A 26,030-nucleotide genomic window follows, 5' to 3' on the forward strand; every position below is an offset into this window, starting at 1 on the left:
AACAATGTCTACACTCTATTTCTGATCAATTTGATGTTATTTTAAATGGACAATTTTTTAAATTTTCTTTCAAAAACAAGGACATTTCTAAGTGACCCCACATTTTTGAAAGGTAGTGTATATTCAATGTATGTAATGGATATATGAGTAGAAAATGCTTGAGGAAACATTTGTTCTTAAAGTCTCCAAAGAAGGATGGATTTTTTTAAATGGCCATTTATTTATTTTTACCTTTATTTAACTAGGCAAGTCAGTTAAGAACAAATTCTTATTTTCAATGACGGCCTAGGAACAGTGGGTTAACTGCCTGTTCAGCAACCTTCCGGTTACTAGTCCAACGCTCTAACCACTAGGCTACCCTGCCGCCCCATGATTTCTTACCCTGTAAGCAAGGGTTCCACTAAACAGATTTTTCCAACCATCTGGTCAAGTCAGACTAGTTACACAATCAAGGCGCAGAAGAAAGAAGTATGCATTGTTAGAGAATATTAGTGTACTGTATTTGAACAGGACCAGTGTTTGCATATGGATGCTAGCTGTAAGTCAAATTAACAGGCTCATGCGACCTCAACTAGGGCCTTGCTCATTAGGGCATGCAACAGAAAATGTTTTGATTACTCCCTGTTTGTCAGTTTTCTTCTCTTTGGTGCCTAATGAACACAACCCAGCGAGGTGACATCTAAGTGACGTTTGCCCTCCCACCACTCCTGTTTCTGTATTGCATCGTCTAACTAGCAGGATATTGGATCCAAATGAAAGCTTCTATCATAGGCCTGTAAACACAGAGCCCATTAGCTGCCCATGAATAACACCGTTGACAGCTGAAATTCCTGCCTGGCGCACTGTCAGGTGTGCTGATAATGAACCTCGCCACCGGGTCGATGGTGTTCGGCAATAATGCAAACAAGCACCTTATGCAAATACGTCCGTCGTGATTGCAGATGTCATACTGCATTATGCAAATGAGTGAGAGAGAACACCCGCTCGCTGATACACTAGGTTATGCCGAGGCAAATGTCAAAACACACAAAACATCAGAGAAGCCTGGGTGAATGGGAGCTGGTTATCTGCGTACGTAGGTGGCTTGCAGGGAATCTAAGGAACAGAGAACTACAAATAATTTGTATTTTTTGTTTGGAGATGGATATTAATTTGTCAGTACAAGGACAGCTGTGGAATTTTTCTGTGTCCACTCCTCTCTCCGGACCTGGGATGAAAGACCTTAAAAATCTCATCAAATACTTTGAGCCTGCTTGGAGTGTCAGATGGCCGATGTTTGCAGTTTTCGTTTATTAAAATCCTTACGGGTCGATTGACCCACCCATGCGTCAATTTAATTAACATATTAACAAAATCCCCATTATAAATTCAAGATAGAGATATCTGTTTTTTTGCATTGGTTGCGTCCCAATCCACCACCTCCGCCTATGTCCGCATCATGCATTTGCGGTGGAAAGTGGTTAGCGTGTTGGACTAGTACCCGAGAGGTTGCAAGTTCAAATCCCTGAGATGACAAGGTACAAATCTGTCGTTCTGCCCCTGAACAAGGCAGTTAACCCACTGTTCCTAGGCCGTCATTGAAAATAAGAATTTGTTCTTAAGAGGTAAAAATAAGGTAAAAATAAATAATGATGTAAAAATAAATAAAATAAAAATCTTTATCAAACATCAAATTTCTAAGGTTAGGTGTTAACTACGAATGTTTAAGGTAAGGGATAGGCTTAAACCAAAAATATCAAAAACATTGTTCTATTGTTGGATTCAAATATGCAACCTTTGGAATCAGAGGCAGATGCTTACACCCATCCACAACAACCAAGCAAAACTGAAACCTATTTGAAGGCAACAGTGCTCACGGTTGCCCCTAGTGGCTGGATTCCACATCTCCCGATGTCCTCAGACATGAAGGTGGACATTTGCCCCAGTCTGAGGTCCTGAGTGCTCTGGAGCAGGATCTAATCAAGGATCTCTCTGTACTTTGCTCTGTTCATCTTTACCTCGATCCTGACTAGTCTCCCAGTGCCTGCCGCTAAAAAAGATCCCCACAGCATGATGCTGCCACCACCATGAGTCACCGTAGGGATGGTGCCTGGTTTACTCTAGACGTGACACTTGGCATTCAGGACAAAGAATTTAATCTTGGTTTCATCAGACCAGATAATCTTGTTTCTCACAATGTGAGAGTCCTTAGAGGCATTTTGGCAAACTCCAAGCTGGCTGTCATGTGCCTTTTACTGAGGAGTGGCCTCCTTCTGGCAACTCTACCATAAAGGCCTTATTGGTGGAGTGCTGCAGAGATGGTTGTCCTTCTGGAAAGTTCTCCAATTTCCACAGAGGAAGTCTGGAGCTCTGTCAGAGTGACCATTGGGTTCCTGACCAAGGCCTTTCTGCCCCGATTGCTCAGCTTGGCCAGGCAGCAAACTCTAAGAAGCATCTTGGTATTTCCAAAATTCTTACTTTTAAGAATGATGGAGGCCACTGTGTTCTTGGGGACATTCAATGCTGCAGAAACGTTTTGGTACCCTTCAGTAGATCTGTGCCTCGACACAATCCTGTCTCGGAGCTCTACGGACAATTCCTTCGACCTCATGGCTTGGTTTTTGGTCCGGCATGCACTGTTAACTGTGGGACCTTATATAGACAGGTGTGTGCCTTTACAAAATATGTCCAATAAAGTAAACAAAAAAGTGTTAAGTGATGCCTAGAAGGCCGGTAACTTAGACCTCCGGAGCTGGTGAACGAAATGAGTAGCAGTACCGGGAGGATCCATGACAGGATCCATCTTTATCTCTACCAAGCATTTCCCTTAGATTTTGTTTTATAGGTAAGATAGAAAGGCCCCTAAAGCAACTGCCAGGGCTGGCCACAAGAGCATTTGCTATATAATAGTAGAGTAGACATGGCTGAGATAATATGGTTGGAGTATAATTGTTTTGATATTTCTAGGGATTTTCAGTGAACGGACAAAGAGTTGACAGCTAGCTTCTTGTCTAACATTCTCCATTGTCTACTTGCCTTTTCTCAGAACGACCACACACACACACACACACACACACACACACACACACAAACACACACACACACACACGCAGTACCAGTCAAAAGTCTGGACAAACATACTCATTCAAGGGTTTTTCTTTATTTTTAATATTTTCTACATTGAACAATAATAGTGAAGACATCAAAACTACAAACACATGTAATCATGTAGTAACCTAAAAAGTGTTAATCAAATCAAAATATATTTTATATTTGAGATTTTTCAAAGTAGCCACCCTTTGCCTTGATGACAGCTTTGCACACTCTTGGCATTCTCTCAAGCCAGGTTGGAACCTGAATGTTTCACCAGGAATGCATTTTAATTTTGAAACAGGTGTGCCTTGTTAGCCAAAGTTAATTTGTAGGGATGGTACACAAAACCATTTGGTCAAAGACCAAGGTATGATGAAACTGGCTCTCATGAAAGACAAATGACAGTCCATCAGGAAAGGAAGACCCAGTCAGTTACAAGAACTTTGCTGCAAGCGGTATGATGAAACTGGCTCTCATGAGGACCGCCACAGGAAAGGAAGACCCAGAGTTACCTTTGCTGCAGAAGATAAGTTCATTAGAGTTACCAGCCTCAGAAATTGCAGCCCAAATAAATGCTTCAAAGATTTGAAGTAACAGACACATCTCAACATCAACTCTTCAGATGAGACGGTGTGAATCAGGCCTTCATGGTCAAATTGCTGCAAAGAAACCACTACTAAAGGACACCAATTAGAAGAAGAGACTTGCTTGGGCCAAGAAACACGAGCAATGGGCATTGGACTGGTGGAAATCTGTCCTTTGGTCTGAAGTGTCCAAATTTGAGATTTTTGATTCCAACCTCTGTGTCTTTGTGAGATAGAGTAGGTGAACAGATGATCTCTGCATGTGTGGTTCCCACCGTGAAGAATAGAGGAGGAGGTATGATTTTGTGGGGGTGCATTCCTGGTGACGCTGTCTGTGATTTATTCAGAATGCAATGCAAACTTAACCAGCATGGCTACCACAGCATTCTGCAGGGATACGCCATCCCATCTGGTTTGGGCTTAGTGGGACAATCATTTGTTTTCCAACAGGACAATGAACCAACACACCTCCAGGCTGTGTAAGGGCGTTTTGACCAAGAAGGAGAGTGATGGAGTGCTACATGAGATGACCTGGCCTCCACAATCACCTGATGTCAACCCAATTGAGATGGTTTAGGATGAGTGGGACCGCAGAGTGAAGGAAAATAAGCAAACAAGCGCTCAGAATATGTGGGAACTCTGCCTGTTCAGGGGCAGAACGACATATTTGTACCTTGTCAGCTCGGGGGTTTGAACTTGCAACCTTCTCCTTCAAGACTGTTGGAAAAGCATTCCAGGTGAAACTGGTTGAGAGAATGTCAATAGTGCGCAAAGCGATCATCAAGGCAAAGGATGGGTATTTTGAAAAATCAAGAATCTAAAATATATTTTGATTTGTTTTTTTGGGCTAGCAACATCCGGTGAAATTGCAGTGCACGAAATTCAAAATACAAGGACAGTGCCCCGCATACAAAACATTAGAAACATTTTCCAAACCAGCAGAGGCATCACAAAAGTCAGAAACAGCATTAAAATAAATAAAAAATCACCATATTCCTCTGTTTACAATCCCAAGGGTCCCAGCTACATAACAAATGGTTGTTTTGTTCGATAAAGTCCTTCATATCCCACAAAAGTCAGTTTAGTTGGCGCGCTTAATTCAGTAATCCACCTGTTCCACTCGTTCAAAATGCATACAAAGGAATCCCAAAAGTTACCAATAAACTTCGTCCAAACAACGTTTCTAATCAATCCTCAGGTACCATAATATGTAAATAAATCATCAAATTGACGACGGAGAATAGTGTGTTCAATACCAAAGATGAATAACGAAGTGCGCGCCCTTGTCCATGCGAGCCACAACACTACAGTCAAAATGCGAGCCACCTTGAAAAACTACAAATTCTAGCTACTTTTTCAAAAAACAAGCCTGAAACACTTTTTATAGACTGTTGACATCTAGTGGAAGCCATAGGAACTGCAATCTGAGAGGATTTCCTTAGATTTTCCCATAGATGGGTGGTCACCTCAAAAATGGATTCTCCTACGGTGTTTGCCTGCCATATCAGTTCTGTTATACTCACAGACATTTTTTAACAGTTTTAGAAACTTCAGAGTGTTTTCTAGCCAATGCTACCAATTATATGCATATCCTAGCTTTGGGCATCAGAACCTCCGAATACTGCCCCCTATCCCTAAGAAGTTAAAACTTCTTATGGCTAGGGGTTCTGCTAGCGGCACCCCTCGACAACATTCCTCTGAAAAGGCAGCGCACGAAATTCAAAAATATTTTTTTGAAATATTTGACTTTCACACATTAACAAGTGCAATACACCAAATGAAAGATAAGCTTCTTGTTAACTAGATCATTACCACCAACCCTGGACTGTCTTGTCTCACTACGCACATCTGGTTCCCATTCCCCGATTAGTATGTGTATACATGTGCCCTCTGTTCCCCATTGTCCTTGTCGTTTATTGTCCCGTGTCCGTTGCCGCTTTGATGGCGCACCAGCGAGATGCAAGGGATTCCTTCTGCAATACGACCTGTACTTCGCTCGCAACACCGAGGCTGTCTCCGGGAGAGACCGGGTCGCCAACGTCATCTCTGCACTGACCGGATGGGCCCTGGATTGGGGTGCTGCAGTCTGGGAAACGGGCGGACCCGAGGTCGAGACATGCGAGTGCTTCACCCTCCTCTTCCGCTCTGTGTTTGATCATCCTGTGGAAGGTCGAAAGAGGGGTGAGCCCCTACTCCGACTACGCCAGGGATCTAGGACCGCCAAGGCAGCAGCTACTCTTCCTGGGGTCCAGCAAAATTATTGCAGTTTATACAATTTAAAAAAACTACAATACATTCAGACTGTGTGCCCTAAGGCCCATACTCCACCGCTGCCACATATAAACAGTACAAAATCCATGTGTAAGTGTGTGTATAGTGCGTATGCTATCGTGTGTGTGTGTATGCGCATATGTTTGTGTTGCTTCACAGTCCCCGCTGTTCCATAAGGTGTATTTTTATCAGTTTATTTTATGAAATGTTACTGCTTGCATGAGTTACTTGTGGAATAGAGTTCCATGTAGTTATAGCTCTGTTTAGTACTGAGCACCTTCCATAGTCTGTTCTGGACTTGGGGACTGTGAAGAGACCTCTTGCGGAATGTCTTGTGGGGTATGTGCTTGGGTGTCTGACCTGTACACCAGTAGTTCAAACAGACAGCTCGGTGCATTCAACACATCAATACATCTCATAAATACCTTGCATGTCAATCCGTCACCAGCCTCCTCGAACTTCTGTTTTGTTTAGAAGATGGGTGCCACTGCATTGATTATCGAACACTGAATAAAGCCACCGTTAAGTTCAGCTATCCTTTACCCCGTATCCCAACCACCGTCAAATAAATGCACGGGGAGCAGTACATCACGAAACTGGACTTGTGGAGCGCCTACAATCTGGTGCACACTCGTGCAGGCAACGTCCTTCTCCACGACCAAGGGGCATGACGAGTATCTCGTAAAGTGTTTCAGCAAAGTGTTTCAGGTCATGTTGGGACGGAGCATAGTGGTTTATGTAGATTACATTTTGGTTTCTTCTGCTGACCACGCCCAGCATGCCGCGCCCAGCATGACTGTTGGAGCACGATCTATATGTTAAACAAGATTAAATGTTTGTTTTCTAGCAGTCTTTTTGGGCTACCTAATATCCACAGCGGGAGTGGAGATGACAGAGCAACGCATCAGCGTAGTCAGGTCATGGCCCATCCCCAACTCCGCGAAAGTAGTCCAGTGAATCCTGGAGTTCGCCAACTATTTCCGGAGGTTCATCCGGGGCTTCAGCACGGTGCTCACGACTCTTACATCCCTGCTGACAGAAGGTCCCCAGTGGCTTCTTTGGATGGCGGAGGTGGAGAGGGAGGGGGCATTCGAGACACTGAAGGGACGCTTCACCACACTGCTTCCGTGCTAGCACATCCCGATCCATTCACTCCCCTTCATCGTCGAGTTGGATGCCTCCGAAGTAAGAGTCGAGGCAGTGCTGTTCTAGTAAACCATAATCCCTCCAGAACCCCTTCGCACTACCCTCTGTAGTGGCTTGCGGTCGGAGGCCAAACAGTTGCCATACCAGGCAGTGATGCAACCAGTCATGCTCTCGATGGTGCAGTTGTAGAACCTTCTGAGGATCTGAGGAACCAAGACAAATCTTTTCAGTCTCCTGAGGGGGAATAGGTTTTGTAGTGCCATCTTCAAGACTGACTTGGTGTGCTTGGACCATGTTAGTTTGTTGGTCAACCTGTTCCACTGCAGCCCCGTCGAATGAGGCGTGATTGGTCCTCTTTTTCCTGTTGTCCACAATCATGTCCTTTGACTTGATCACGTTGAGGGAAAGGTTGTTGTCCTGGCACCACAGGGCCAGGTCTCTGACCTCCTCCCTATAGTCTCGTCATTGTCGGTGATCAGGCCTACCACAATGATAGTGTTGGAGTCGTGCCTGGCCGTGCAGTCAAGAGTGAACAGAGAGTACTGTAGGGGGCTGAGCACGCACCCCTGAGGTGCCACTGTGTTGAGGGTCAGCGTGGCGGATGTGTTATTACCTACCCTTACCACCTGGGGGCGGCCCGTCAGGAAGTCCAGGATCCATTTGCAGAGGGAGGTGTTTAGACCCAGGGTCCTAAGCTTACTGATAAGCTTGAGGGCACTATGGTGTTAAACGCTGAGCTATAGTCAATTAATAGCATTCTCACATACAGTAGGTGTTCTTTTTGTCCAGGTGGGAAAGGGCTGTGTAGAGTGGAATAGAGATTGCATCATCTGTGGATCTTTTGGGGCAGTATGCAAATTGGAGTGGGTCTAGGGTTTCTGGGATGATGGTATTGATGTGAGCCATGACCAGGCTTTCAAAGCACTTCATGACTACAGACGTGAGAGCTATGGGTGGGTAGTCATTTAGGCAGATTACCTTTGTGTTCTTGGGCACGGGCACTATGGTGGTCTGCTTGTTAAACATGTTGGTATTACAGACTCGGAATACAGAGGTTGAAAATGTCAGTGAAGACACTTGCCAGTTGGTCAGCGTATGCTCGCAGTACACGTCCTGGTAATCCGTCTGGCACTGCGGCCTTGTGAATTTTGACCTGTTTAAAAGGTCTAACTCACATCGGCTGCGGAGAGCGTGGTCACACAGTCTTCCGGAACAGCTGGTGGTCTCATGCATGTTTCAGTGTCATTTGCCTCGAAGCGAGCATAGAATGTAATTTAGCTTGTCTGGTACTCCCCAATGCCATCAGAGGAATTCCGGAACATATTCCAGTCTGTGCTAGTAAAACAGTCATGTAGGTTAGCATCGGCATCATCTGACCACTTTTTTTGATTGATTTAGTACCTGGTGCTACCTGCTTTCATTTTAGCTTGTTAGCAGGGAGCAGGAGGATAGAATTATGGTCAGATTTGCATATATGGAGGGTGAGGGAGAGCTTTGTATGCGTCTCTGTGTGTGGAGTATAGGTGGTCCAGAGTTATTTTTCCTCTGGTTGCACATTTAACATGCTGATAGAAATTTGGTAAAATGGATTTAAGTTTCCCTGCTTTAAAGTCCCCGGCTACTAGGAGTGCCACCTCTGGTTGAGCGTTTTCTTTTTTGCTTATGGCGGAATACAGCTCATTCAATGCTGTTAGTACCAGCCCCTGACTGTGGTGGTGTGTAAACACCTGCAAAGAATACAGATGAAAACTCTCTCGGTTAAGTAGTATGGTCTATAGCTTATCATGAGATACTCTACCTCAGGCGATTAATAGCTCGAGACTTCCTTAGATATCGTGCGCCAGCTGTTATTTACAAAAATACATAGTCCACCGCCCCTTTTTTTAGCAGACGCCGCTGTTCTATCCTGCCGGTACATCGTATTACCAACCAGCTGTATGTTGATATTGTTGTCGTTCAGCCACGACTCCATAAAGCATAAGATGTTACAGTTTTTAATGTCCCGTTGGTAATTTATTCTTCCGCGCAACTCGATTTTATTCTCCAATGATTACGTTTGCTAGCAGAATGGAGGGAAGTGGGGGTTTATTCGACCGCCTACAAATTCTCAGAAGGCAGCACACCCTTCGGATCCTGTTTCTCTGCCTCCTCTTCACGCAGATCACAGGGATCAAGGACTGTTTCCGAGGAAGCGGTATATCCTTCACGTCGGACTCGTCAGAGTCGTAAAAGGAAAAAAAAGTTTTGAACCTTTATTTGCATGCGGGAGCGTAATCATCGCCTGACACTAATTAGCATAATGCAACAGACATAAATATCCCTAGAAAATATTCCTATTCATGAAAATCACAAATGAAATATATTGAGACACAGCTTAGCCTTTTTTTAATCACCCTGTCATCTCAGATTTTCAAAATATGCTTTACAGCCAAAGCTAGACAAGCATTTGTGTAAGTTTATCGATAGCCTAGCATAGCATTTTGTCCAGCTATCAGCAGGTTACTAGGTCACGGAAATCAGAAAAGCAATCAAATTAAATCGTTTACCTTTGATGAGCTTCGGATGTTTTCACTCACGAGACTCCCAGTTAGATAGCAAATGTTCCTTTTTTCCCAAAATAATATTTTTGTAGGATTCTGCTAGTCCATGGTGAATAATCGCAGTCCTGATGTCCAGAAGGTTTTTCAGTCATAAGAAATGGTAGAGGCAACATTATGTAAGGGCTTGACGTAATTTCCGGTCACAACTTGTTTATGTGCTGCTGGCGGTTTATTGCTAACCTTACTTTTCTACCTGCCAACTTCACGGTTTTTACTTTTTAATTACATTTATATATTTACATTTTTTTCCCCTCGCTCTACTTCTTTCATTCAACTTTTTCACCCCGGAAGCTTCATCTGGATGTGGTTCATCAGGACCTCCACCAGCCGAAGATAAGTAGTAACATTAACATTATTTATTCTAATTATATTCTGTATATTATGTACTCATAATATACAGGAGAACGATTGCCTTATGGCAAGGATAGCTGTGTTGCAAGCCCAGCTTCAGATGCAATCATTAGGCAAGGGTAATTTAAGTGTAGGAATGGATGAAACAGCGTCTGTGCCACAAATAAGTACAGATAGTAGTATAAATCCCCTCGCACAGTCCCCACAGCCGGACAATTTTCTCATGGCTTCTGGAAGGAAATGCTGTGGGAATGCTCAACCGGTGTTACTCATCAATTTGGAAACCCAAATTGGTCTACACGGACAAGTTCTGGCCTGGTTTAGATCTTATCTGTCGGAAAGATATCAATTTGTCTCTGTGAATGGTTTGTCCTCTGACAAATCAACTGTACATTTCGGTGTTCCTCAAGGCTACGTTTTAGGACCACTATTGTTTTCACCATATATTTTACCTCTTGGTGATGTCAATCTGAAACATAATGCTAACTTTCACTGCTATGCAGGCGACACACCGCTATACTTTCCGATGAAACATGGTGAAGCCCCAAAATGGCCATCTCTGGAAGCCTGTGTTTAAGACATAAGGAAGTGGATGGTGGCAAACGTTCTACTTTTAAACTTAGACAAAACAGAGATGCTAGTTCTAGGTTCCAAGAAACAAAGAGATCTTCTGTTAAATCTGAATTCATCTTGATGGTTGTATAGTCGTCTCAAATAAAACTGTGAAGGACCTCGGCATTACTCTGGACCCTAATCTCTCTTTTGACGAACATATCAAGACTGTTCCAAGGACAGCTTTTTCCCATATACGTAACATTGCAAAAATCAGAAACTTTCTGTCCAAAAATGACGCAGAAAAATTAATCCATGCTTTTGCCACTTCTAGGTGAGACTACTGCAATGCTCTACCTTCCGGCTACCCGGATAAAGCACTAAAGAAACTTCAGTTCGTGCTAAACACCACTAGAACCAAAAAAGGTGATCATATTATCCCAGTGCTAGCCTCTCTACACTGTTTCCTGTTAAGGCTAGTGCTGATTTGAAGGTTTTACTGCTAACCTACAAAGCATTACATGAGCTTTTTCCTACCAATCTTTTTGATTTGGTCCTGCCGTATATACCTACATGTACGCTATGGTCACAAGATGCAGGCATCCTTACTGTCACTAGAATTTCTAAGCAAACGGCTGGAGGCAGAGCTTTCTCCTATAGAGCTCCCTTTTTATGGAATGGTCTTCCTATCCATGTGAGAGATGCAGACTCGGTCTCAACCCTTAAGTCTTATTGAAGACTCATCTCCTCAGTAGGTCCTATGATTGAGTGTAGTCTGGCCCAGAAGTGTGAAGGTGAACGGAAAGGCACTGGAGCAACGAACCGCCCTTGCTGTCTCTGCCTGGCCGGTTCCCCTCTCTCCACTGGGATTCTCTGCCTCAAACCCTATTACAGGGGCTGAGTAACTGGCTTACTGGTGCTCTTCCATGCCATCCCTATGAGGGGTTCGTCACTTGAGTGGGTTAAGTCACTAATGTGATCTTCCTGTCCGGGTTGGCGCCCCCCTTGGGTTCGTGCCATGGGGGAGATCTTCGTGGGCTATACTTGGTCTTGTTAGTAAGTTGGTAAGTTGGTGGTAAAAGATATTCCTCTAGTGGTGTGGGCTGTGCTTTGGCAAAGTGGGTGGGGTTATATCCTGGCTGTTTGGCCCTGTCTGGGGGTATCGTCGGACGGGGCTACAGTGTCTCCCGACCCCTCCTGTCTCAGCCTCCTGTAATTATGCTGCAATAGTTTGTGTCGGGGGGCTATGGACAGTCTGTTATATCTGGAGTATTTCTCTTATCCGGTGTCCTGTATGAATTTAAGTATGCTCTCTCTTATTCTTTCTCTCAGAGGACCTGAGCCCTTGGATAATGCCTCAGGACTACCTGGCCTAATGACTCATTGCTGTCCCCAGTCCACCTGGTCATGCTGCTGCTCCAGTTTCAATTGTTCTGTCTGTGGCTGACCTGTTCACCGGACGCGGTACCTTGTTCCAGACCTGCTGTTTTCAACTCTCTAGTGACAGCAGGAGCGGTAGAAATACTCTGAATGATCGGCTATGAAAAGCCAACTGACATTTACTCCTGAGGTGCTGACCTGTTGCACCCTCTACAACCACTGTGATTATTATTATTTGACCCTGCTGGTCATCTATGAACATTTGAACATCTTGACCATGTTCTGTTATAATCTCCACCCGGCACAGCCAGAAGAGGACTGGCCACCCGTCATAGCCTGGTTTCTTCCTAGGTTCCGGCCTTTCTATGGAGTTTTACCTGGCCACCGTGCTTCTACACCTGCATTGCTTGCTGTTTGGGGTTTTAGGCTGGGTTTCTGTACAGCACTTTGTGACATCAGATTATGTAAGAAGGGCTCTATAGATATTTTTTGATTGATTGATGTACAAAATAAGTTTAAAAAATAAGTTACAAACAACGCAAATGAACAAACAAAAAAACATGGAGGCATCTTACACGGGACCAACACATTACAGTATTGTAAAAACACAACTGCCTTACCTATTGGGATCACAAATACAAAGCAAAATGCAGTGCTATCTGGCCCGAAATCAACAATACACTATGGCAAATTATGTGACTATGATTAGGCACATTTATTGGGTTTATAAACGCGGATACTTCCGCGGCACAGTCGATGCCACGAAGGGCTACGGGCCAGAATGTTAAGGGTTCGCCGGCACCCACAGACGAGCTCACTCTCCCTGCTTGTTTCATTACATTACAATCAGAGCTAGCTGCAGACAATGATCAGCTAGGGGGATATCAGATTTTCAACATTTTTATACCATGTTTACAGTTCTATAAAATATATGCAATGGATTTTCCACCAACAGGGTTCTGTGCCAACCACACAAATTATAAATAAAGTATACCGACTTTGGGCACTTCAATATCATGGCATGACAATCTCTGAATGTCATTCAACTTTTTGTTGTTTTGTAACAGATGTCTCTGTCCATTCATTAATTGGCCACTGCACAGTTTGGATTGATTGGTATAATTTGTCACAAAGATTAGTAGTGGTTTCTTTGCAGAATTTCAACCATGAAGGCCTGATTCATGCAGTCTCCTCTGAACAGTTGAGGTTGAGATGTGTCTGTTTCTTGAACTTTGTGAAACATTTATTTGGGTTGCAATCTGACGCTGGTAATTCTAATGAACTTATCCTCTGCACCAGAGGTAACTCTGGATCTTCCTTTCCTGTGGCGGTGGTCCTCATGAGAGCGAGTTTCATCATAACGCTTAGTGGTTTTTGCAACTGCATTTGAAGAAACATTCAAAGTTTGACATTTTCCGATTTGACTGACCTTCATGTCTTAACAATGATGGACTGTCATTTCTCTTTGCTTATTTGAGCTGTTCTTAATATGGATTTGGTTATCACTCCTACCTTGTCAAAACACAACTGATTGGCTCAAACGCATTAAGAAGAAAATAAATTCCACAAATAAACGTTTAACAAGGCACACCTGTTAATTGAAATGCATTCCAGGTGAGTACCTCATGAAGCTGGTTGAGAAAATGCCAGGAGAGTGCAAAGCTGTCATCAAAGCAAAGGTTGGCTACTTTGAAGAATCTAAAATGTTAAATATATTTTGATTTGGTTAACACTTTTTTGGCGATTCCATATGTTAGTTTTGATGTCTTCCCTATTATTCTACAATGTAGAAAATAATACAAATAAAGAACAACCCTTGAATGAGTAGGTGTGTCCAAACTTTTGACTGGTAATGTATGAGTGACTGTGTCCAACCAACCACAACCTGGTATTATATTGGGCACCTGCTGACCCCAAAAATATGTATTTTTTTATTTTCTTCTCAAGGACATGTAGTGCTAAATTTAAAAAGTTTAAGGAAATACAGGGAAGAGCCACATTACTACAAGACAAAACCGCTCACTCAATCAAGCATGATGGTCTTATCTTAAAAGTAGTGGAATGGGATTATTGTGTGAAGAATCCAATATTTTAACTTCTATGTAGCACAAATCAGAATATTGTGGGAGTAGCCCCAATTGAGTATAATATGTTTGTCACGTTCTGACCGTAGTTCCTTTATTATGTATTTTTGTTAGTTTGGTCAGGGCGTGAGTTGGGGTGGGTAGTCTATGTTCTTTTTTCTATGTTGTGTTTATATGTTTGGCCTGGTATGGTTCTCAATCAGAGGCAGGTGTCGTTCGTTGTCTCTGATTGAGAATCATACTTAGGTAGCCTGTTTTCCCCATTTTGGTTGTGGGCGTTTCATTTTCTGTTTAGTGTTTTTCTGCACCTTACAAGACTGTTTTTTTTTCTGTTGTTGTTTTGTATTTCAGTGTTCCATTATTTAAATCATGAACCCGTACCACGCTGCACTTTGGTCCACACCTTCTTCCACCTACGAAAGCCATTACAATGTTTGAGAAGGTTTGAGTCCTAAGCAACATACACATTGTTTGAACTACAATAGACCAACATACACACATAGCTACTATAGTATGTCGAAACTGTGTGCTGGAAAACCTTGGTAGAGCATGGGTGATGTAGGCACTGTGGTGCTCATATGAATTTCCTTTCCGGCTTCAGACCAATGTCTACTTATCACTTAAAATGACATTTTTGTTTTCAATTGTTTTAGACTCCTGTGATGCTCTGTCCTTATACTCCTGTACTAACATTTTATTCTGTACTCACCCACAGCTGGTCTCCAGCAGACTGTCGCCAACCTGTAGAGAGGCCATGCCAAAGTCTGCTACCCTGATGTTGTTCTTCTCATCTAACAACAGGTTCTCTGGCTTCAAATCTCTGTGGCTGGGAGGGAGAGAGGGGACGAAGGACAGGGAGGGAGACAGAGTGAGAGAAAGCAAATGGTTAGCAAATGTACAATACATTGAGTATGAGACAATTATGTTTTAGCTTTGGCATTAATCAAACATCCTATGGATTAGTACACACACACAGACATACACGAATGCTATCATTGAAGTTGTTTGTGGTGACAAGGGGCATCGTACAAAACAAAGTAATCAGTGATTGAATCGTCTCTAACCAATCAGAGTATCAATGCCAACGATTAATTTTCAAACCACCGCTTTGCCCCATAGCAAAATGTTTTGTAATGGCAACGAAAAACAAACAAGACAATTCAGCTAGGTACCTCCCGTTTTCAGCCCAAGTCGTTCCTACTGAATACTACAATCCTGGTGTGGGAGACGACCGAGCATACAGCTGCTGTGTCCCTCTCGCTCATCTCTGAACAGGCCTTAAGACAGACAGCGAGAGAGACTCCAATGCTTCCCACAGTTGTGTCAAGTTGGCTGGATGTCATGTGGGTGGTGGACCATACTTGATACACGCAGGAAACTGTTCAGTGTGCAAAATCCAGAAGCGTTGCAGTTCTTGACACAAACCTGTGCGCATAGCACCTACTAGCATACCCCATTCAAAGGCACTTAAATCTTTTGTCTTGCCCTCTAAATTGCACACATACACAATGCATGTCTCAATTGTCTCAAGGCTCAGTGGTGGAAAAAGTGTCCTATTGTCATACTTTAGTAAAAGTATAGATACTTGAGTAACTTTCTATTAAAAGGTAAAAGTGAAAGTTACCCAGTAAAATAGTACTTGAGTAAAAGTCTAAAAGTATTCAGTTTTAAATATACTTAAGTATCAAAAGTCAATGTAATCGCTAAAATATACTTAAGTATCAAAAGTATAAGTAAAAGTATAAATCATTTCAAATTCCTTATATTTAGCAAAGCAGACAACACCATTTTCTTGTTTTTAAAATGTATGGATAGCCAGGGGCATACTCCAACACTCCGATACTATTTACAAAAGATGCATTTGTGTTTAGTGAGCCTGCCAGACCATAGGCAGTAGGGATGACAACGTGTTTTCTTGATAAGTGTGAAAATTTCACAATTTTCCTGTCCTGCTAAGCATTCTAAATGTAAAGAATACTTTGGATTGTGAGGGAAAATGTATGGAGTAAAAAGGACAATATTTTATTTAGGAATGTAGTGAAGTAAAAGTTGTCAAAAATATAAATAGTAAAGTACAGTGCAGATACTCCAAAAAACGACTTAAGTAGTACTTTCAAGTATTGTTACTTAAGTACTTTACACGCCCGCAAAGGCTTAAATTCCTTCTTTAACCTCTCTCCTACTCTTCATCTACACTGATTGAAGTGGATTTAACAAGTGATATCAATAAGGGATCTTAGCTTTCACCTGGACATTTTAATGGCAACGGACCGAGGCTCTGCATCTGTCCTCGTGCTCCTAGACCTTAGTGCTGCTTTTGATACCATCGATCACCACATTCTTTTGGAGAGATTGGAAACCCAAATTGGTCTACACGGACATGTTCTGGCCTGGTTTAGATCTTATCTCTCGGAAAGATATCAGTTTGTCTCTGTGAATGGTTTGTCCTCTGACAAATCAACTGTAAATTTCGGTGTTCCTCAAGGTTCTGTTTTAGGAACACTATTGTTTTCACTATATATTTTACCTCTTGGGGATGTTATTCGAAAACATAATGTAAACTTTCACTGCTATGCGGATGACACACAGCTGTACATTTCAATGAAACATGGTGAAGCCCCAAAATTGCCCTCGCTAGAAGCATGTGTTTCAGACATAAGGAAGTGGATGGCTGCAAACTTTCTACTATTAAACTCGGACAAAACAGAGATGCTTGTTCTAGGTCCCAAGAAACAAAGAGATCTTCTGTTGAATCTGACAATTAATCTTAATGGTTGTACAGTCGTCTCAAATAAAACTGTGAAGGACCTCGGCGTTACTCTGGACCCTGATCTCTCTTTTGAAGAACATATCAAGACCATTTCGAGGACAGCTTTTTTCCATCTACGTAACATTGCAACAATCTGAAACTTTCTGTCCAAAAATGATGCAGAAAAATTAATCCATGCTTTTGTCACTTCTAGGTTAGACTACTGCAATGCTCTATTTTCCGGCTACCCGGATAAAGCACTAAATAAACTTCAGTTAGTGCTGAATACGGCTGCTAGAATCCTGACTAGAACCAAAAAATTTGATCATATTACTCCAGTGCTAGCCTCTCTACACTGGCTTCCTGTCAAAGCAAGGGCTGATTTCAAGGTTTTACTGCTAACCTACAAAGCATTACATGGGCTTGCTCCTACCTATCTCTCTGATTTGGTCCTGCCGTACATACCTACACGTACGCTACGGTCACAAGACGCAGGTCTCCTAATTGTCCCTAGAATTTCTAAGCAAACAGCTGGAGGCAGGGATTTCTCCTATAGAGCTCCATTTTTATGGAACGGTCTGCCTACCCATGTCAGAGACGCAAACTCGGTCTCAACCTTTAAGTCTTTACTGAAGACTCATCTCTTCAGTGGGTCATATGATTGAGTGTAGTCTGGCCCAGGAGTGGGAAGGTGAACGGAAAGGCTCTGGAGCAACGAACCGCCCTTGCTGTCTCTGCCTGGCCGATTCCCCTCTTTCCACTGGGATTCTCTGCCTCTACCCTGTTACGGGGCTGAGTCACTGGCTTACTGGGGCTCTCTCATGCCGTCCCTGGGGGTGCGTCACCTGGGTGGGTTGATTCACTGTTGTGGTCGGCCTGTCTGGGTTGGCGCCCCCCTTGGGTTGTGCCGTGGCGGAGATCTTTGTGGGCTATACTCGGCCTTGTCTCAGGATGGTAAGTTGGTGGTTGAAGATATCCCTCTAGTGGTGTGGGGGCTGTGCTTTGGCAAAGTGGGTGGGGTTATATCCTTCCTGTTTGGCCCTGTCCGGGGTGTCCTCGGATGGGGCCACAGTGTCTCCTGACCCCTCCTGTCTCAGCCTCCAGTATTTATGCTGCATTAGTTTATGTGTCGGGGGGCTAGGGTCAGTTTGTTATATCTGGAGTACTTCTCCTGTCCTATTCGGTGTCCTGTGTGAATCTAAGTGTGCGTTCTCTAATTCTCTCCTTCTCTCTTTCTTTCTCTCTCTCGGAGGACCTGAGCCCTAGGACCATGCCCCAGGACTACCTGACATGATGACTCCTTGCTGTCCCCAGTCCACCTGGCCATGCTGCTGCTCCAGTTTCAACTGGCCTGGGCCCTAGGACCATGTCCCAGGACTACCTGACATGATGACTCCTTGCTGTCCCCAGTCCACCTGGCCATGCTGCTGCTCCAGTTTCAACTGTTCTGCCTTACTATTATTCAACCATGCTGGTCATTTATGAACATTTGAACATCTTGGCCACGTTCTGTTATAATCTCCACCCGGCACAGCCAGAAGAGGACTGGCCACCCCACATATGCTCTCTCTAATTCTCTCTTTCTTTCTCTCTCTCGGAGGACCTGAGCCCTAGGACCGTGCCCCAGGACTACCTGACATGATGACTCCTTGCTGTCCCCAGTCCACCTGACTGTGCTGCTGCTCCAGTTTCAACTGTTCTGCCTTATTATTATTCGACCATGCTGGTCATTTATGAACATTTGAACATCTTGGTCATGTTCTGTTATAATCTCTACCCGGCACAGCCAGAAGAGGACTGGCCACCCCACATAGCCTGGTTCCTCTCTAGGTTTCTTCCTAGGTTTTGGCCTTTCTAGGGAGTTTTTCCTAGCCACCGTGCTTTTACACCTGCATTGTTTGCTGTTTGGGGTTTTAGGCTGGGTTTCTGTACAGCACTTTGAGATATCAGCTGATGTACGAAGGGCTATATAAATAAATTTGATTTGATTTGATTCACCAGGTCAGTCTCTGTCATGGAAAGAGCAGGTGTTCGAAATGTTTTGTATACACCGTGTAAGTAGATATGAAGAGCAGCAGACGTTGAACCCCTTTACAACTGGGATTGAGTGGCCACAGTGTTGGATGATGTGATCTTGAGGTTAAAGAGACATTTTGATGTGAGAACTTTCAAAGGCAGTGAGCCGTTTCTTGATAATCCGTTTAGCATCTATTCCTGGTTAGCATTTTTCCCGACACGACATCATACTGTTCTGCTGTGAGGATGTCTGCCAAGCCACAGCTGAGAGCTGTCTGACTGTATGTGTGCGGCACATGCACAAAACACACTCAAGCACAAACACAGGCCCATGCAAATGCAAGCACGCATGTGCACCCACACGCACACACACTCTCTCTCTTTCTCTCCCTCTCTCTCTTCATCTAGGCTGGTCTCGATACATTAAACAGATATGTATCTTTGCCGAGATCAGAGAGATGGTGAGATACTGCCACAGGACAGGATGTCAGGGTGTCATGGAAGCGCTTTAATCTTTCCCTGGGCTAATGATAGAGGGAGCAACAATGGCTGCCATGACTGCCTGACAAATCTCTTTGAAGAGTGGCTCATCAAAATGGACGTTTAACCTCAAATGACATCATTTCTGGCTGGGGTGAATCCTCGAGGGGATTAATTCTGCTGCCAGAACTTTTCCCAGCTAACACATTATCATTCCAAGAACTGTCAGGGAACCTTTTTTCTTCAACCAAAGGACAACTTTTAGGGAACATTACAGGAACGTTCTGTATTAGCTAGATCGTGCTTCATTCATAAAACCAGAGTTGTAGCACAGCTCATCTGTTTTTATTTATCTATTTGGTGCATTATGATAGTCGGATTATGATAGTCGGTTTTATATTGCATAGTTAAAATACTTTGTAATGGAAATAACATTGTAATACCCATACAGTTTAATCTTATTTTCAGCAATTGAAGTCAAAGATTTGAGAGTGATTGGTTGTTTTGTTTACAGCAGATTATTATTGTAAGCTATATGTGTAAATAACAGCCTAGACTGAACAAAATGTTAAATGTGTTTTAAAAGTAAGAATACCCTTCAATCTTTACTGCATCTGTACAGTGAGGGGAAAAAAGTATTTGATCCCCTGCTGATTTTGTACGTTTGTCCGCTAACAAAGACATTATCAGTCTATAATTTTAATGGTAGGTAGTACCCACCCTAATCAGACAAACCGAGACTAAACAACACTGTAAAAACCTGAATAGTCAACGTTGCCTGCATGAACACCCTCTATATCATGCTGTAAAACGGTATACCTACCGGTTTCCCCAACACAAACGATACACACACAGAAGTCTAACATGAGCACACACACCATCTACATTGCAATAAAACAGGCCTAAAGACAGATCTATCCCAAGACTAGACAAATTGCATGTGGGTGTTGTATTATCAGTCAGGACACTGACATCCCATAATAGGTAATTAAAGTCTCCCTGACACATTAGAGCACCTCTACTACTATAATCTCCCTCACACAGCACCGTGGGATAGCTCTCCCAGTCGTTTGTCATCCGGAGAGAGGTGTTGTTAATCAAGCTGTACAATTCCAGCGCTTGAATTTAACTCATCCTAACTTTGGTGGACCCACGGTCATTGACACTGTACTCAGTGTTGGCTAACCATTCTCCATGTTGGCTCCAAACGTTAAATTATCCATGATGTTTTAATGTAGGTTCCCTCTCATTTTCTTTGAAATTTTAGTGGGAATATGACGCAAGTATTAGGGTTCTAAATCTCAAACCAAGTCTGCTCACCTCTGTTCCTATGGGATCAGGTGTTCTAGAAATGCCGACAATGAATTCCCGGGTACTCCCAATTGGGACTCAAACCCGGGTCAAATGACTGTCAAACCAACCCTTAAAGCCACCCCGCCAAGAGATCCAAACCTCTTGATGAGTTTAGGTTTTGCTAGGTTCACATGCCGCTGCAGATTAGAGCAATGTTGATGGGAATGGAACTGAAATGGCAGCTGGGATGCTGCAAGTCTCTGATCCCATGTACCATCTCCTGCCGTTGTGCCCCTGAGCAAAGCACTTAACCCCCCACAATTACTCTCCATCCAGGGGTGCTGCACTGCTGCTGACCCTGTGCCTCTCAATGTGTGTGTATATCTGGGGGTGTTACATTTCTGTTCTAACCAATCGGCAATCCTTTTGTATTGCATTCTATTTATATTCTATTGTTATAAGAATCCTCAGCTGGCTTGTAGTAAGCATAGCGTATTAGGCTATATGATTTACATGGGATTAGCCTATCATTGGTACATGTTGTAGCGATCCTCGCTATATGCAGCCAGGTCACCCTTGATACAAGTCAGTATTCGACGTCCATCCATGTCTGAGGACATTGGGAGATGATGTGGAAACCGGCCCCTATGGGCAACAGGGAATGCTGTTACCTTCAAGTAGGTTTCGGTTGTCGACGGGGAGGGCGGATGGGAGCAAGCACCTGCCTCTGATTCCAAAGGTGGCAAGTTCAAATCCAGCCATAGAAAGTTGTTTTTGATAAGCCCAAACCAAACATTACCTTAAGATTTCGGAGTTCATGCCCAAACTTAACTTTAAGCATTTTGAAATTTTACGTTTGAGAAACGTAGATGAAGGTCTAATTCTGGCATGAGACTGTGAGAGCTAGTTGGCTAAGAGTCTTTTTACAAATCCCACCAGTTGGTTTAACTCTATTGGCACGATGTGTAGGGTGTTTGTCTTTCATACCAGCAACCCATGTAGCGCTGTCTTAGGCATCTCACAGTACGGACATTGCAATTTATTGCCCTGGTCACATCTGCAGTCCTCATGCCTCGTTGCAGCATGCCTAAGGCACGTTCACGCAGATGAGCAGGGACCCTGGGCATCTTTCTTTTGGTGTTTTTCCAGAGTCAGCAGAAAGGACTCTTTAGTGTCCTAAGTTTTCATAACTGTGACCTTAATTGCCTACCATCTGTAAGCTGTCTTAACAACCGTTCCACAGGTGCATGTTCATTAATTGTTTATGGGTCATTGAACATGCATGCATCACAATGAAGATCTGTGAAGTTAATTGGATTTTTACGAATGAACTTTGAAAGACCGGACGTTTATTTTTTTCTGAATTGATATTGAACCATTTAACCCACAATATTAGCCAATCTTCAAAGCACTATCTTGCTTAAGAGGACCTCCAGCCAGCTAGTCAGATCAATCAGTCAGCGTGCTTGTAGGGTTGCAAAATTCTTGGAACTTTACCAAAATTCCCAGGTTTTCCAGAAATCCCGGTTGGAAGATTCACGGAATTAGGAGGGAACAAGCAGGAAATCCTGAATCCTCAAACAAGGATTTCTGGAAAACCTAGAAATGTTGGTAAAGTTACCAGAATTTTGCAATCCCAGCGCTAGCTGTCTGACTGAAGCCTTCCTGTATACAGTACATGCCACACAGGCTCTCTTTTCAATGTAGAGGGAATCAGAGTTTGATTAGAGGGAATGAGAGGAGCTATCAAAAGCCTCTCCACAAAGACTAAACAGGAGGATGAGCTGTCAGGGGAGCAGGAGATTGAGTGAACAAGTGGCAAGACTCTTTAGCCTGGTTCCAGATCTGTTTGTGCATGGTCCATGTCACACTGAGTTGGCATGACAGCACTAATAGATCTGGGACCAGGATAGACTCTTCTCTTGTGTTCAAATCAAATGGAAGCAATGAGAGTGGACCTCAGCTTGCAGTTACAGCTAGAGTTTGTTGGTGTTTCAATGTCACTGTGTGCCACTGGGCAGTATCATCATTGTGGTAATTTAATAAATTAGGCTACTTCCTTTTTTATTGATACATTTGGTTAATCTTCAGCCCTTCTCTCTGTCTTGTTTTGTGCTCTGTGCAGAGGATCCCTTCCTCATCATCTCTTCCATGTAACCTGTCCTTGCCCTCTCCCCATTCCTCCACCCAACCAGACTCCCAACCTGTCCTTGTACTCCTACTTACACAAAATCCAATTACCAACTCCATCTTCCCTCCTCCTCTACAATAACCCCTCTAACTTCCCTCCCTGGCATCTCTCCATTCAACCACCACTCATCCTCCATGTGTTCCACCTTGATGCCCTAACAGGCGTTCTGGAAGAAGGAAGATACTAGGCAAACTCAACCCTTAGTCTCGCCGCCAACATTCCCACCACATCCACAGACCCCTGTCCCCGACTGTTATTTCGGGTCTTCCATATCGCTAATTTTGCTGCCCCTAACACAGCAACACAACTACACCCCTTTGACTGAACCTGTACTTTGGCCCAAATATATACAGTTGGGAAGAGAAAACCTCTCCCAACGTTGAGAACCAATCAGTGATCAGTTCAATCATCCCGACCAACCTGGGACACAGTAAAAACAGATGTGCCAGAGATTCAGACTCAGCACAGAATGGACACCCCTCCCCAACAGTAGGGTCCAGGTGTACCAGATGCATGTTGGTGGCTATAGCTCCATGTATTATCCTCCATTGGAGGTCAGCTGTCCTCTTATCAATAGGCAGTTTGTATAATGATCGCCAACAGCCTTTTGGAGAGGCATCTGGACCAAGCACACCCGCCCACCTCGTCGATTTTACCCCTTCCAGGGAAGAGGCATGGGACACCTTTACACATATTCTGTACATGGCCTTCTTTCCCACCTCCTTGAACTCCCCCAGCTCCGGGGTATCGAAGGAAAGCAGCATCCCCACATCCTCCTCAAATGCCCCCATCGCAGCACTAACAATTAGTGCAGGGAACACATAATCCAGACCCTCCTTCCACCGATCAGAATTGGAAGTGTCACATACTGCAGATGAAGCACTGGCAAGGAGTCACAGACCTCAGCGACGACCTTCCTCAGTAGGTGAGATGATCGGATCCCCGCTCTTTCTCCCAGCTCCTCCAACGATCTGCTCCTGCTCCGCATCAAATGACCCAGCTTGGTACACCCCACGCCTAACAGGCATGAACGTAGGCTGGCTGAACCCAGAACACGGGACTGGATGGCAGTGTTGTGAAAAAGAGGCTCTTCAAAAAGCCTCATCCCTGGTGGCGTGCTGGCCTTACGGGACTTGACAAGGACTCTCCAAGCCTGCATAACAGACTCATAAAATGGAGTCAGTTCAGGCAAATCACCCCCCTCCAGCTTTAAGAGGAAACGGTGCTTGTCTAAGCCCAAACAGCCCGCTCTCCTCATCAATATGTAGGCTGTTTCGACCCAGCTAGAACCGTCTCCGTACAATAATCTCTGGGCTGCTTGGAGCCGGAAAGCCATGATTCTAGAGGAAATGTCCACCAGGCCTTGCCCACCCTCGTGCAGTGGCAGGTACAGGGCTGCAGCTTTAATCCAGTGTTGTCCAGACCAGAAGAAATTGACAAGGGTCCTCTGAAGCTCTTGTATCAGACCCTTTGGTGGCTGAAAAATCGTTAGTCTGTGCCACAAGGGTAGAGGCAGTAAGATTATTAGCTACCAAGAACCTTCCCCTATCAGACAGCTGGGGCAGCACCCATTTCCACCTTGACAGTCTGGCACACACTTTCTCCGCTACACCCTCCCAGTTCTTTTTCTGAAAGACATCGGAGCCTAGAAAAAGCCCCAAAGTCTTCATCCCATCTCTGCCCCACTGAAGCCCCCCTGGTAACCATGGAGCGGACCCCGTTTGAAGCCGACATTACACCTGGCACAGAGAAACCAGTAAGCTTCGCTCTTAAAAAACAAAGTATTGGTTCAATTGCCAGACTATATAACTGCCCTGAAATTTGGCATCCCTGCCTGATGCCCCTTTGGACAGGGATAGGGCAACTCAAACCACCACCCACCTTCACCATACATGAAGCCCCAGCATACAGTAAATTCATCCAAGACATAAAAACATCCTCAAACCCAAAGGCTTTCATTGTTTTAAACAAGTACTGGTGGTCCACACGATCAAAAGCCTTCTCCTGATCCAAAGAAAGTAAACCCACATTTACATCAGACAGTTTACAAATGTCTAAAACATCTCTTATCAGAAACAATTGTCAACAATAGAGCGATCAGGTACACAGTAGGACTGATCCTTGTGGATCAACAATCCCAGATACTCTTTCAACCTGTTTGAGAGACATTTAGAAACAATTTTGTATTCAGCGCACATCAAAGCAACAGGTCTCCAATTTTTTATGAGAGCCAAATCCCCCTTTTTTGGCAACAGTGAAAGCACCGCACGTTGACAGGATACAGGAAGAGAACCCTCCTGAAAAGATTCACACACCACTTCATAAAAATCCTCCCCAATAGACCTCCAAACGTGCTTATAAAACTCAGATGGTAAACCATCGATGCCAGGGGCTCGGCCTGTTGAGAGCTGCATAACTGCTGTGGACAGCTCTTGCAGTGTAATGTCAGCATCCAATGCGACTCTCTGCTCAGGTCCCAATTGAGGAAGACCGTGTAACAACTGTTCAGTACACAGAGATTCACAATCCTCCGCCGTATAGAGGGCCGAGAAGAAATCCACGGCATGTTGACGCATTTCAATGTCATCCGTGGTCACCTTCCCATCAGGGAGATGAAGGCAGACCATGTGTTTACGTTGAAATGTCGACTGTCCTAGGTTTTTTTAAAAGCACTAGGAGCATCCATATCCTTGAGGGAAGCGAAACGTTCTGAGTGAGCAGCTTCAGTTCAATAGGCCTTTATAGTCTCTTTAACTTCAATTTGAGACAGAGCAGTATACTGTTGACAAAATACCCTTCCGAACCTCCCACCATTGTCTCAAGGACTCAAAATTCCCTTTTATAACCCTCCATTTTTCCCAAAACAACAAAAACCTGTCACAAAACATGACATCATGTAACAATTTAACATTAAAATACCAGTAAGGTGATGACCTTCGTGGACAGGACAAGTGAATATCAACAGTAACAATATGATGATCAGAGAAACCCACAGGAGTAATGGCACATATTCCAACCCTACTACAGTATTGCTCAGATACATACAACCTGTCTAACCTTGCTGCACTGACACGACCTTCATTAATTTTTAGCCATGTGTACTGCCTAACTTTTGCATTCCTTACTCTCCACACATCAGAAAGCTCAAACTCAGTTAATAGGCCAGACAGGCAAGTGGCTGACCGCAGGTGAGTTTCTTCAGCGGTGCGATCAACAGTAAAATCCACTGTACAGTTCCAGTCACCCCCTAAAACCATATAC

The 26,030-nt window shown here is 43.9% G+C and overlaps 1 long non-coding RNA gene across 2 annotated transcripts; it reads left to right on the top strand.

Moving 5' to 3' along the window:
- Positions 1–14,334: 14,334 nt before the first annotated feature.
- LOC115134641 (uncharacterized) lies at positions 14,335–18,777 on the top strand. Of its 2 annotated transcripts, none has more exons than XR_010464765.1 (3): positions 14,335–14,482; positions 14,756–14,925; positions 18,042–18,777. It is a non-coding gene; the product is annotated as an uncharacterized LOC115134641 (long non-coding RNA). The 2 variants fall into 2 exon arrangements; XR_003864350.2 differs by having other exon boundaries at positions 14,756–14,841.
- The last annotated feature ends 7,253 nt before the right edge of the window (positions 18,778–26,030 follow it).

This window comes from Oncorhynchus nerka, linkage group LG9a (genome assembly GCF_034236695.1).
Source record: "Oncorhynchus nerka isolate Pitt River linkage group LG9a, Oner_Uvic_2.0, whole genome shotgun sequence".
Classification (NCBI taxonomy): domain Eukaryota; kingdom Metazoa; phylum Chordata; class Actinopteri; order Salmoniformes; family Salmonidae; genus Oncorhynchus; species Oncorhynchus nerka.